The sequence below is a fragment of the Pantherophis guttatus genome, chromosome 4 (assembly GCF_059756535.1).
Source record: "Pantherophis guttatus breed Tessera chromosome 4, ASM5975653v1, whole genome shotgun sequence".
NCBI lineage: Eukaryota > Metazoa > Chordata > Lepidosauria > Squamata > Colubridae > Pantherophis > Pantherophis guttatus.
This window is the reverse complement of record NC_142066.1, coordinates 156,072,514-156,084,824: the sequence shown is the minus strand read 5'-3', so window position 1 is coordinate 156,084,824 and position 12,311 is coordinate 156,072,514. Positions and strand designations below refer to the sequence as shown.

The window sequence follows — 12,311 nt, the reverse complement described above, 5'->3', positions numbered from 1 at the left end:
GTGAATTGTTGGGAGAAAAACACATTTTGCTTGATACCCGGGGCCTTAATCTGCTCGTCGCTGGGATATTGTGCTCCGAGCAGACCCCAGCGGGGTGTGGGGTGAAGGTCCCCCTCGACGGCCCCTTTTTCTTGGCCCGAGTTAATGATATACTGATGTTGTAGCCTCCCCCAGCAGGACGATACAAGACGTGGATGAAAAGCGGGGTCTTGCGAACACATCCTAAAAGGCTGAACATTTTTGACGGAGGGGTTGCAGGTCACTTATAGTGGGGCAGGGAGGCGACCCCTTGCAAAACATGCCCGATGCTCCACTTGGCCACAAGGCTGGACTTCAATATACTGAAATATAGGGAGTCCTCGGCTTACGACACCAATTGAGACCAAACTTTCGATTGCTAAGCGAAATTGTTGTTTTTGCTCCATCTTTCTTTCCTCAGTTGTTAAGTGGATCATGGTGGATATTAGTAACACTGTTGTTAAGTGAATCCCATTGGCTTTTTTTCTCAGAAGGTGACATGACTCGGGGATACTGTGACCGTCCTAAATATGAATCCGTTGCCGAGCACCGGAATTTTGATCACGTGAGAATGGGGGCGCTGCAATAGTCGTTAAGTGTGAAAACTGGTCATAAGTCACTTTTGTTTTAACTTGACGCATCAGAGAGGGGAGGGAGGTATGTTACGAATCTCATTTAAGGAGGTCCATCTAGTGTGAACCCAGAAGAAGGGTCTTCTCTGCAGTGGCTCCCTCCCTGTGGAACATCATCCCTGCAGAGATAAGGTTGGTCCCGCACACTTGGACATCATTTTCAAAAGGCCTTGAAGACAAGGTGTGACCACTGGGCAGGTGGAGCCCAGGGTGATATGGAGCCCATAAAGCGGTTTCCGTAGAAGAGGATATTAGTTGAAGGTTTGTGGGATCCTTGGGGCTCTATGAATTTGATTATTTCCTTACAGACGTTATGTGACCCAACTAGGTAACATCATCAGTGCTTGGAGGGAGGTTTGTAGAGAAGAGGAGGAGGAGGAGGAAAAGGAGGAGAGAAGGAGGAGGAGAGGGGGGAGGAGGAGGACAACAACTGTGGAGACCTTGGGGCTCTCCGAGTTTGGTTATTTCCTTACAGACATTTTGTGACCTAACTAGGTAATATCATCAGTGCTTGAAGGGATGTTTGTAGAGAGGAGGAGGAGGAGGATGACGACTGTGGGGTTCTTGGTGGTCTCTGAGCTTGGTGGTTTTCTTGCAGATGTTTCGTGACCCAACTGGGTAACTCTATCATTGCTAGAGGGGAGGGGGGTTTGCCCACTTTATATACCGGTATATGTGACTTTATCCTATCAGTTTTGGTGGGACTGTAAAGCACAGCCTAATCAAGAGACCACCAAGTCCACTGACAAGGCAAGCCACTAGTAAAGGGGTCCCTAACCTTCAGGCTGCAGCCCATTATCGGTCCCTGAGCCATTCGGAACCAGGCTGCAGAAGCAGCGGGCGTGCACGTATGCATCCCCATTTGAGCGAGCGATGGGTGGCCATGCCTGCTGCTCGGGCAAATGGAGCTGCGCAAATACGTGAGGTTGCCTGCTGCTCACACGGAAACCATCTCCTCCCACCCACCCACTCCCATTCCCGGTCCACAAAGCCAGAAAGATTGGGGAACTCTGTCCTCGTATATAAATTCTTCTAGCACTGATGAGATTACCTAGTTGGGTCATGAAATGTCTGCAGGAAAAACACCAAGCTCAGAGAGCACCGAGGACCCCACAATTCCTTCCTTCCTTTCTTTCCTTTCTTCCTCTTTCTTTTCTTCTTTCTTTCCTTCTCTCTTTCCTTCTCTCTTTCTTTCCTTCTTTCTCTGCAAGAAAATCACCAAGCTCAGAGAGCACCGAGGATCACACAATTCCTTCCTTCCTTTCTTTCCTTTCTTCCTCTTTTTTTCCCTTCCTTCTTTCCTTCTTTTTTCTTCTTTTTCTTTCTTCCTCCTTCTTCCTCCTCCTCCTCCCCACAAACTCCACTCCCTCCTAGCACTGATGATGTTCCCTAGTTGAGTCATGAAATGTCTGCAGGAAAACCACCAAGTTCAGAGAGAACCAAGGACCCCACAATCCTTCTCCTCCTCTAACCCCACTCCCTTCTAGCACTGATCATGTTACCTAGTTGGGTCATGAAACGTCTTCAAGAAAACCACTCAGCTCAGGGACTACCAAAGACCCCCCACAAATGACTGGTTTGATTGCTGTCACTGGGGGTGGCTGTATCTTAACTTTTCTCCGGGGGTCTTTTGTTCCTATAAATTGCCCTCAGTCGCTAATCCTGGTCTTGAGAAAATAAAAATCAAATTAATTGATCGGTGAAGCAGAAGCCTGCTGTGAAATGACGCCTGCTCCAGGATCAGAGCCTATTTGCACGTCCATGTCAAAACAACGGGAATATAAGGCGAATTGTTTCTGGAGTTGATTCTGGAAGTTTCCCAAATTTTGATCTTTGGAAAATCAAGTTTTGATCTGAAGGTGCGCGATTCGCCTTGTTCTTACAAACTTGACGCGTTGCCTAAGTAACCCAAACATATGTTCCACCTACCGTGAAGCATATACACCGTTTCTTGGCAGGGATCTCGGCTTTAATAACTTTCCTGAAATTATTAAATGGGTTATTTATCTGAAACGAGCATCAGGCGCCCTGGGGATAATTTCATGCACCCATTCAAACACGACAAGGTCTTATCAAACAGTTTGAACAAAGCACAAACCCAAAATTGAATTTTTGGATGCCTGTCAGAAGCTACAGTCACTGTTGACTTGCAACCACAACCGTTTGAAGTTATAGCAGCCCTTGAAAAAAGGGGATTTACGGCCACTCATCGCACTTACGACCATTGCAGCATCCCCGTAGTCACGTGATCAGAATTCAGGCCCTTGGCAACTGGCTCGTATTTATGACTGTTGCAGCGTCCCGGGGTCACGTGATCCTCTTTTGCGACCTTCCCAGCCGGCTTCTGGCGAGTAACGTCAATAGAGGAAGCTGGATTCGCCTAATGACCATGTGATTCGCTTAACAACTGCAGAGATTTGTGTGAGAATTGTGGCAATAAGGGTCATAAAAGCAGGCCGCCTTGGTTAGCAACAGATATTCTGGTCCCAATTGCAATCATAAGTCGAGGTTGCAAAATGGGGCAAAACTCAACTGTCTCGCTTAGCAACAAAATTTTCAGCTCAATTGTGATTGTAAGTTGATACAAGCTAAATTGCAGAGGGCAGGGAGTCCTGAAAAAGTGACTTATGACCACTTTTCATACTTACAACCACTGTGACATCCCCATGATCACGTGATCAAAATTATGATGCTTGACAACGCGTTCATAGTTATGACGGTCACAATGTCCCAGGGTCATGTGATCCCCCTTTTGTGACCTTCTGAAGAGCAAAGTTAATGGGGAGGCCGGATTCACTTAACAACTGTATTACCGACTTAACAATTGCAAAGGTTCACTTAACAATTGCGGCAAGAAAGGTCGTTAAACGGGGCACAATTCACTCAACAACTGTCTCGCTTAGCAACGGAAATTTGGGGCTCAACTGTGGTCAGCCTATATTGCAGCTTTTTCAATATGACCTTATTCAGTGGTGGGATTCAGGTAATTTAACAATCGGTTCTCTGCCCTAATGATTTTTTCCAACAATCAGTTTGCCAAATTGCTCAGAAAGTTAACAACCGGTTCTCCCGAAGTGGTGTGAACTGGCTGAATCCCATCACTGACCTTATTTACTTTGGAGAATGTCTTAGGTATAACATTAAAATTAAAAGAATAATCTTTGCATCTTTGTTATTTGTTGAATGCATTTTGGGGCCCTTCTATTCTTTCCTTTGCCCTTTCCTTTTTATTTCAGTTTATATCTTAATGTTTGGTTCTGAATTTTAATAAAGGTAGAGATAAATAGATGGATAGATATAGATAGATATGCCACCACCATTTTGAATTTTTTGTCCTGCTTCCCTTTATTGCTAAGGATTTTTTTATTTTATTTTAATTATACTAATGCTTGAAGCGAACAATCTGTTTCTACAGATCCCATCGCGATGAAATCATGAAGATACATGGAAAAATTTCCTTCCCTAGACACCTAGGTTTCCCGGGGCAAAGGGAGAGATTATTTTAAAAATAAAAAAATAAAAAAAATAAAATAATAATCTCTTATGATTCCCCAAGAACATATAATGCAGCAATCAAAACTATTAAACTTTGGCAAGGCACCAGGTTGAGGTAGAGATTATCCCAGAAGAAAAAAATATAGCAAAAAAAAAAAGAGAGAGAGAGAGAGAGAGAGACTTGGAGGTTTTTTTTAACCTGCCTGTAATTTATGGAGAAGACCACAGATGCGTGGGAAGCTGAACCCGAAGGCTGGAAGGGAATTAAACAAGATGGGAGGGATGAAACCGCAATTTTTGGATCCTTGCTTTCGGCGAAAATATTGGGCACGTTGGAAACCAAATATTGATTCGTAATTGCTTTTCGCTTTTTCTTTTTTGTATGCCAAGAGCAAATGTCTGCCTAGATAGCGTTCTGTCAAAATGTATTGACAGAGGAAACCGTCTCTTAGTTTATGCAGGCTGAGATGGATCTGACTTGTGGTTCTGCATGATACCTGTTGTTGGGGGTTTTTTTGGCAATTTTTACGGTAGTATATTTAGGGTTAGGGTTGGAGGTGCACTCTGAGTTTGGTGGTCTTCATGCAGACGTTTCGTGACCCAACTAGGGAACGTCATCAGTGCTAGGATAGTGGGGGTTAGCAAAGAGGAGGAGGAGGAGGAAGACTGTGGGGTCCTTGGTGCTCTCTGAGTTTGGGGATTTCCTTGTAGACCTTTCATGACCCAACTAGGGAACATCATCAGCGCTAGAAGTAAATGGGGTTTGCTCCCTGTTTATAGTCAGTAACTTACCCTGTGGCCGGGATGTGTTTTTCTCTTTGGTGGTACCTTGAGGATATTGTTTTCTGATGAATTGTTTGTCTGGTCTTAATTCCTGCCTATCCAGAGAGGATGTATTTGGATCTTTCTCCTTTCCTTCATCATTTTTGTCTCTTTTTGAATGGTGTGTAAAGGTGGCTTATCTCAATGTGTCCATGAATGTCCCAGGTGTCTGAATGCCAAACTTTCAGGAATTCCCTAGCTTTTTAGGAGTTAACTTGGTGTAGGATACTCACAGATACACCCAGTAGAAACGCTGGTTGACAGTGTCCATGTGTTGTGAGATTAAGCAGTTTTGGTGTTCCCACATGCCCTCTGCTAGTCTTCTGCCTCTCTGTCTTACATAGGGACCTTTACAGACGTTATACTGTATGTTGTGGATGGCTTCTGTTTTTTTTTCTTCTTCTTGAACTACTGGGTCAACAGAGGTGGTCCTCGACTTACAATCATTCATTTAATGACGTTCGATGTTACAACAGCATTGAAAAAACAGAATACAGGTAGTTCTCAATTCTGGACCACAGTTGAGCCCAGAATTTATGTTGCTAAATAAAACATTTGTTAAGTGGGTTTTGCCCCATTTTACGACTTTTCTCGCCACAGTTGTTATGTGGATCGTTGCGGTTGTTAGTAACGTGGTTGTTAAGTGAATCTGGGCTTCCCCATTGACCTTACTTGTCAGAAGGTCACAAATGGGAATCATGTGACCCTGGGACACTGCGACTGGCATAAATATGAATCAGTTGCCAAGCATCTGTATTTTGCTCACGTGACCATGGGAATGCTGCAACGGTCGTAAGTGTGAAAAATGGTACTAAGTCACTTTTTTCAGTGCTGTTGTAACTTCAAATGGTCATTAAATGAACTGTTATAAGTTGAGGACTACCTGTAACAGAATAACAGAGTTGGAATGGACCTTGGAGGTCTTCTAGTCCAACCCCCTGCTCAAGTAGGAAACCTTATACCATTTCAGACAAATGTTTGTCTGATCTCAGTGTTGGAAGTGACATATGACCGTTTTTCACACTTACGACCATTGCAGCATCCCCATAGTCATGTGAGCAAAATTCAGATAATTAGCAACTGACTCGTATTTACGACAGTTGCAGTGTCCTGGGGTCATGTGATCCCCTTTTGTGAATTTCTGACAAGCAAAGTCAATGGGGAAGCCAGATTCATTTAACAACCGTATAACTCACTTAACAACCGCAGGGATTCACTAAACAACTGTGACAAGAAACATCGTAAAATGCAGCAAAACTCACTTAACAGCTGTCTTGCTAAGCAACAGAAATGTTGGTCGTAAGTCGAGGACCATCCGTATTGGATATTGGTGACTATTGTGTGAATATTAGCCCTACTGTACTGGCTGGGGATTATGAGAGTTGAAGCCTCACCTTACTCAGGGCCTGAGGTTAGGAAGATTGCTTTGGTGCTCCACCAAAACCTGTCTAACCTCCTTCCGGAGTTGGCTAGGATTAAGCAAGCATTTGCTGTTTCTCCTTAATTGCCTGCTTCCTGAATTAATCTGTTTGGGGGTTCATATAATCCAGGGAGCCCTCTGTTAACCAAGTAGACTAGACTGAGCACTAAGCAAGCTTTGCAGGTACGCAAGACAACCGCTAGAAGATTAACCAAGATGTTTCTAAGGTGATGTCAACTTAGACAACAAATAATTTTAGTATAATACGCAAACTTATTTTGCATTTTAACTCCTGTTTTGTAGGGAAGCCCCGGTACCATAAAGCAAAATAAATATAAATGGAAGTGTCTTTTTGAAAAGTGTCTTTTTTTAGAAAATGACTGTAACTCAGGAGAGACAGTCCTCGGCATACGACCATAATTCAGCCCAAAATTTCTGTTGCTAAGCAAGACAGTTGTTGAGTGAGCGTTGCCCCATTTTACGACCTTTTTTGCCCCAGTGGTTAAGTTAATCACACAGTTGTTAAATGAATCTCCTTTCCCATTGGCTTGGCTTGTCAGAAAGTCGCAAAAGGGGACCACATGACCCCAGGACACTGCGACTGTCATAAATACGAGTCAGTTGCCAAGCGTCTGAATTTTGATCACATGACCATGGAGATGCTGCGACGGTCGTAAATTTGAAAAACAATCATAATATTGCTGTTGTAACTTTGAACGGTCCCTAAGCGAAGTGTTGTAAGTCAAGGACTTCCTGTGAATCAATACAATAAAATACAGTAATAAAATAAACAGAACAATGTTCTTAAGCCACTTTTTTCAGTGCCATGGTAACTTCAAATGGTCACTAAATGGAACTGTTGTAAGTCAAGGACTATCTGTAGAAGGGAAGGGAAGCGCCCTTATTATTGTTATCAATCTTAAAAGGTATGTTTTATTTACTTTACTTATTCAACGAATTTCTACATCGCCCACCTTATCTTAAGTGAGTCTTGGCACTTTACACATGATACAGGGTAGTTCTCAAGTTATGACCACAATGGACCCCAAAATTTATGTTGTTAGGTGAAACATTTGTTAAGTGTGTTTGCCCCATTTTATGACTTTTCTTGCCGTAGTTGTTAAGTGAATCCGTGCAGTTGTTACTGTAATAAAACATTTGTTAAGTGAATATGGATTTCCCAATTGACTTTGCTGGTCAGAAGGTCTCAAAAGGGGATCACAGGCTACTAAGGGACACTGAAACGTCATAAATATGAATCAGTAGCCAAGCGTCTGAATTTTGATCAGGTGATTCTAGGGATGCTGCAATGGTCGTAAGTGGGGAAAATGGTCATAAGTCCATTTTTTCAGTGCCATTGTAACTTTGAACTGTCACTAAATGGACTGTTGTAAGTTGAGGACTAGCTGTAGAAGCGATGAGGAATATCATCATCATCATCATTATTATTATTATTATTATTATTATTATTATTAATCTTAAAAGATCTGTTTTATTTATTTTATTTATTGATCAAATTTCTGCATCGTCCATCTTATCTCAGTGACTCTGGTTACCCACAATATATTAAAACCACATAGAAGAGTGATTAGAAGCACAGTTAAAACAAATTTAAAACAAGGTTAAAATTTACAAGTTAAAAGATACTCCTGTAGGCAATTTTCAAATGGTCTAGGATAGTAATCAAACAGTTTTTGGTGCCCTTAAGCAGGTGGATGAGAGCCTAAGACTAAGTCATTGTTTCAACTGCCCTCTTCAAAATAGATGAACTTCAACTCCCAGAATTCCCCAGCCATCATGAAGTTAAAATCCATCCATCTGATGGTTGCCAGCTTTGAAGGACACGAGGCTACAGCTTTGGCAGCCTAGCAATTGCCCAAAGAGGTCAGATATGGACGTTGGTCAAGAAGATTTCATTCTGTGTTGTAGATACTCTTCAGCCAGCGCAAATTGAATTCTACAGGTCTTTCTCTTCCAAGGAGAACTGCTGGCATTCTTTTCTTAAGGGCTTCCATCTCCAAGGTCATCCTTCAAAGAAGAAGATTTTCACCAGCCCCTTGGATAGATGGATGGATGGATCATAGAGCCAGGAGGATGGATGGATGAGATGAGGATGGGATGATGGATAAATGGAGGAAGATAGCTGGATGAGATGACAGATGGGATGATGGATGGATGGGATGAGGATAGGATGTGGATGGTGGATGGATGGATGGATGGATGGATGGATGGATGGATGGATGGATGGATGGATGGGATGATGGATGGGATGATGGATAAATGGAGGGAGGGAAGTATGGGTGGATGAGATGACAGATGGGACAATGGATCATGGGATGATGGATGGATAGATGGATGGATGGGATGATGGATGGATGGGTGGACAGACAGATGGATGGATGGATGGATGGATGGTGTGCCATCAAGTCATTTTCAACCCTAGTGATCACATAGATGTAATTTATCCAGGATGATTTGTCCCTAAACTGGTCCTGCAGGTCTTCCATCGATCCACCCATTGCCAGCATAATTGTGTTGATTCACTTTCTCCTGGTCACCCGCTTCTTCTCTTTCCTTCCATCTTCCCCAACACTGTTGACTTCTCAAGAAAGCTGAGTCTTTGCATTGATTGACTGATGGATTATCTGCCATCAACTTGGTGTCAAGTTTCAGTGTCCAGATAGGTAGATCTTCTCCAGGAAGATCTTTCCTTAACCTGTCCTTCAAGTCTCCCAACAGTACTTCCATCCTGACTGTAACTCAGTCCATCCCATTTACTCCTGGTTGTCCTCTTCTACGCTTCTCTTCCATCTTCGTTTGCACGATGGACTTCTCAAAGGGTGGTGCACTATGAAGTCACTATTCACTTTTAGGTGACCACACAGATCTATCTTCTCCAGAAGATCTGCCCTCATCCTTCAAGTCTTCCAAAGGCACCCCTTTCATCAGGGTAAACTGAGTCTATCTGCCTTCTCATCATTGTCCTCTTCTTCTTTCCTTCTATCCTTACCAACTTCATTAAGGTCTTCTCCAGAAAACTGGCTCTTTGCACCAACTGAATGTTGGATAGATTATGTCCCTTCAAGAGTGTTGACTCTGAGCAACCATCTAGATAGAACTTCTTGATAAGGATCTGCCTCCAACCTAGTCATTCAACTCTTCTAACGATGCCTCCATTGTCACTATAACAGAGTCCATCCATCTTCTGTTGGTCCTCCACTTCTTCTCTTTTCCCCCACCTTTGTAAGAAATGTCCAACTGCTCTACAAGGCTTTACAAATTGTGGAGGCTATGCATACCCTTGTTTCAAAAGCTTTGCCTTCCACCCCCTTCTGCCCTCTCCTGGCCCACCCCCAGCCCTTCCAGAAGGCCTACCACGAACATCTCAAGTCATGACCTGCTGCTTGTCACGGCTACACCTCTGGCGAACCACCCAGGCCGGCTGACAAATATGCCCCCAGCCCCCTCAGCTCTTATCTCCGTCAAAGGGCTTACATTTTTATATGGCATCTTAATAACCCTTCACTTCCATTACAACTGTGTTCCTCTCATCCTCTTTCGCTCTTCTGCAAAGCCTGAGGCACCTCGCTGGAGCTAAGAAGGGTCAGGTCTGCTCCGAAGCATCCGGGCAGGGGTGGGCGAGAAGCTAGAAGGTCTTTTGGAGACCCCGGGGGATTTGTCTCGTCTTTCTTTGTCCCTGCTCAAAGCCACAAGAAAGGGAGGATCCTTTCAGAGATCTTTTGACGGGGCCACCAAGAAGCCTCCTAAGGGATAGAGCCCTGAATATATTGGATTTTCTATTGGTATGGCACGCTGGAACAGCATTTCTTCACCCTGGCACTTTGGGTGGACTTCAACTCCCAGAATTGCCCGGCCAGTGTGAGGAATTCCATGCATATTGGCTGAAGAACTCTGGGAATTGAAGTCCATGTGTGATGCCTGGGGAATCCTGAGTGTCTACGCATCTTCAACCTGCCAAGATTGATAAGATTGTTTATAAGAAAATCTTAGAAAGGAGTAATCTTTTCTCTTCCTTTCCTTTCCTCCTCCCCTCCCCTCCCCCTTTCATCTGTTCTTTCCTTTCCTTTCCTTCCCTTCCCCTACCCACTCCTTCCCTCCTTCGCTCCTCCTTTCCTTTCTTCCTGCTTACTTCCCTCCCTCCCTTTCTCCTTTTCCCTTTCCCTTCCTTTTTCTCCTTCTCCATCTTCCTCCTTCCCTCCTTCTTTTTCCTTATCTTTTCCTTCCTTCCTCTTCCCTTCTTTCTTATTCTCCTTTCCTTCCTTCTTTCCCTCCCTCCCTCCTCCCTCCTATCATTCTCTCTCTCTCCTTCCTTCCTTCCCGTTCCTTTCTCTCTCTTGTCTTCTCTTTTTTGGATAACCATTTGTCTGAAGTGGTGTAGGGCTTCCTGCTTAAGAAGGGGGTTGGACTAGAAGACCTCCAAGGACCCTTCCAACTCTGTTATTCTATTCTGTTCTTTTCTCTCCTTTCCTCTCCTCTCTTTCTATCCATCATTCTGGCTGGGAAATTCTTGGAGTTGGTCCACAGATCATCAGACTGCAAAGTAATACCAGATTAAAGCAATGTATGAATGGGCCCATGGACCTGATTTATTTAATACAAAATCAGATTTAGAAAAAATAAAACATGCACACTTGGTCAAACAAGCAGTTGTGGTCTGGCTGAGCCATAAACTATCCTGGATGGTGGTTTTCACTAAGGTAAAAGTAGCTACCCACATTATGGTTAAGCAAGTAGGATATGGGTCTGAATTTTCTCTTTGGACACGTGTCCGAGATGATTAAATGGACTCCAGAGGATGGTAGATGGATCGGACACGACTTTGCAACTAACAACAACTGAGATGGTACGATTAAAACGAAAATCCCTAATTTCTGGAAGCGTCAGGATTTTGAAGAAGCTGCGGACGTGCGATCTTTAATGTAAACTTTTAGAACGGCCTGTTAAGGTAGCATATTGGAATTGTGGTTTATCTTTGTACAACCCTGAAGGCAGGTGTAAATTTAAAGATATCATAAAATCGCATTTATAGTGTGGCTGATAACCCTTCCAGGTCAACAAGGAAATTTCCATTTGCTACCTGTTTGGATCAGTGCACAACTCCTATTTCATTTTATATATTATATAATATGATATATTCTGCTATATTATAGTACCTTATATGATATTATATGATGTTATATTACATGATGTTATATGAGATTGTATTTTATTTTATTTATTTCATTTTTTATTTATTTCATTGTATTTTTTATTTTATTTTGTTATCTTATTTATTTATTTTAATTTTATTTTACTCTGTTTTCCTTTCTGCTCTGCACTGGTTTGCTTTGCTTTGCAGGCAGTCCCCGACTTACGACAATTGTGCCCAATATTTCTGTTGCTAAGCGAGACAGTGTTAAGTGAATTTTTGCAGTTGATAAGTTAGTTGTTAAGTGAATCTGGCTTCCCCAATGACTTTGCTTGCAGAAGGTCGCAAAAGGAGATCATGTGACTCTGGGACACCGCAACTGTCATAAGTATGAGTCAGTTGCCGAGTGTCTGGATTTTCATCATGTGACCATGAAGGATGCTGCAACGGTTGCAAATGTGAAATCCCTTTTTTCACAGCAGTTGTAACTTCAAACGGTCACTAAGTGAATGGTTATATATTGAGAATTACCTATAATCCCAGCCAGAAGAGGCAGTAACAATTGTTCAGTGCTCCTGGAGTTCAACACTGGCAGTTTTAAAGAAGAGATTAGACCACTGTTTGTTTGAAATAGTATGGGGTTTCCTGCTTGAGCAGGGGGTTGGACTAGAAGACCTCTAGGGTCCCGTCCAACTTTGTTATTCCATTACAGGTAGTCCTCAATTTACAACAGTTCATTTAGTGATGATTTAAAGTCACAAGGCCACTGAAAAAA

At 43.0% G+C, this 12,311-nt stretch overlaps 1 protein-coding gene and 1 long non-coding RNA gene across 2 annotated transcripts in view; one reads left to right on the top strand and one right to left on the bottom strand.

The window, feature by feature from the left end:
- LOC148114393 (uncharacterized) overlaps positions 1-12,311 on the bottom strand; it is a 35,531-nt gene that overhangs the window by 8,724 nt on the left and 14,496 nt on the right. The window lies entirely within an intron of this gene.
- The window catches only part of WNT3A (Wnt family member 3A), a 58,529-nt gene that overhangs the window by 43,240 nt on the left and 2,978 nt on the right, over positions 1-12,311 (top strand). The gene's annotated exons all lie outside the window — the stretch shown is intronic.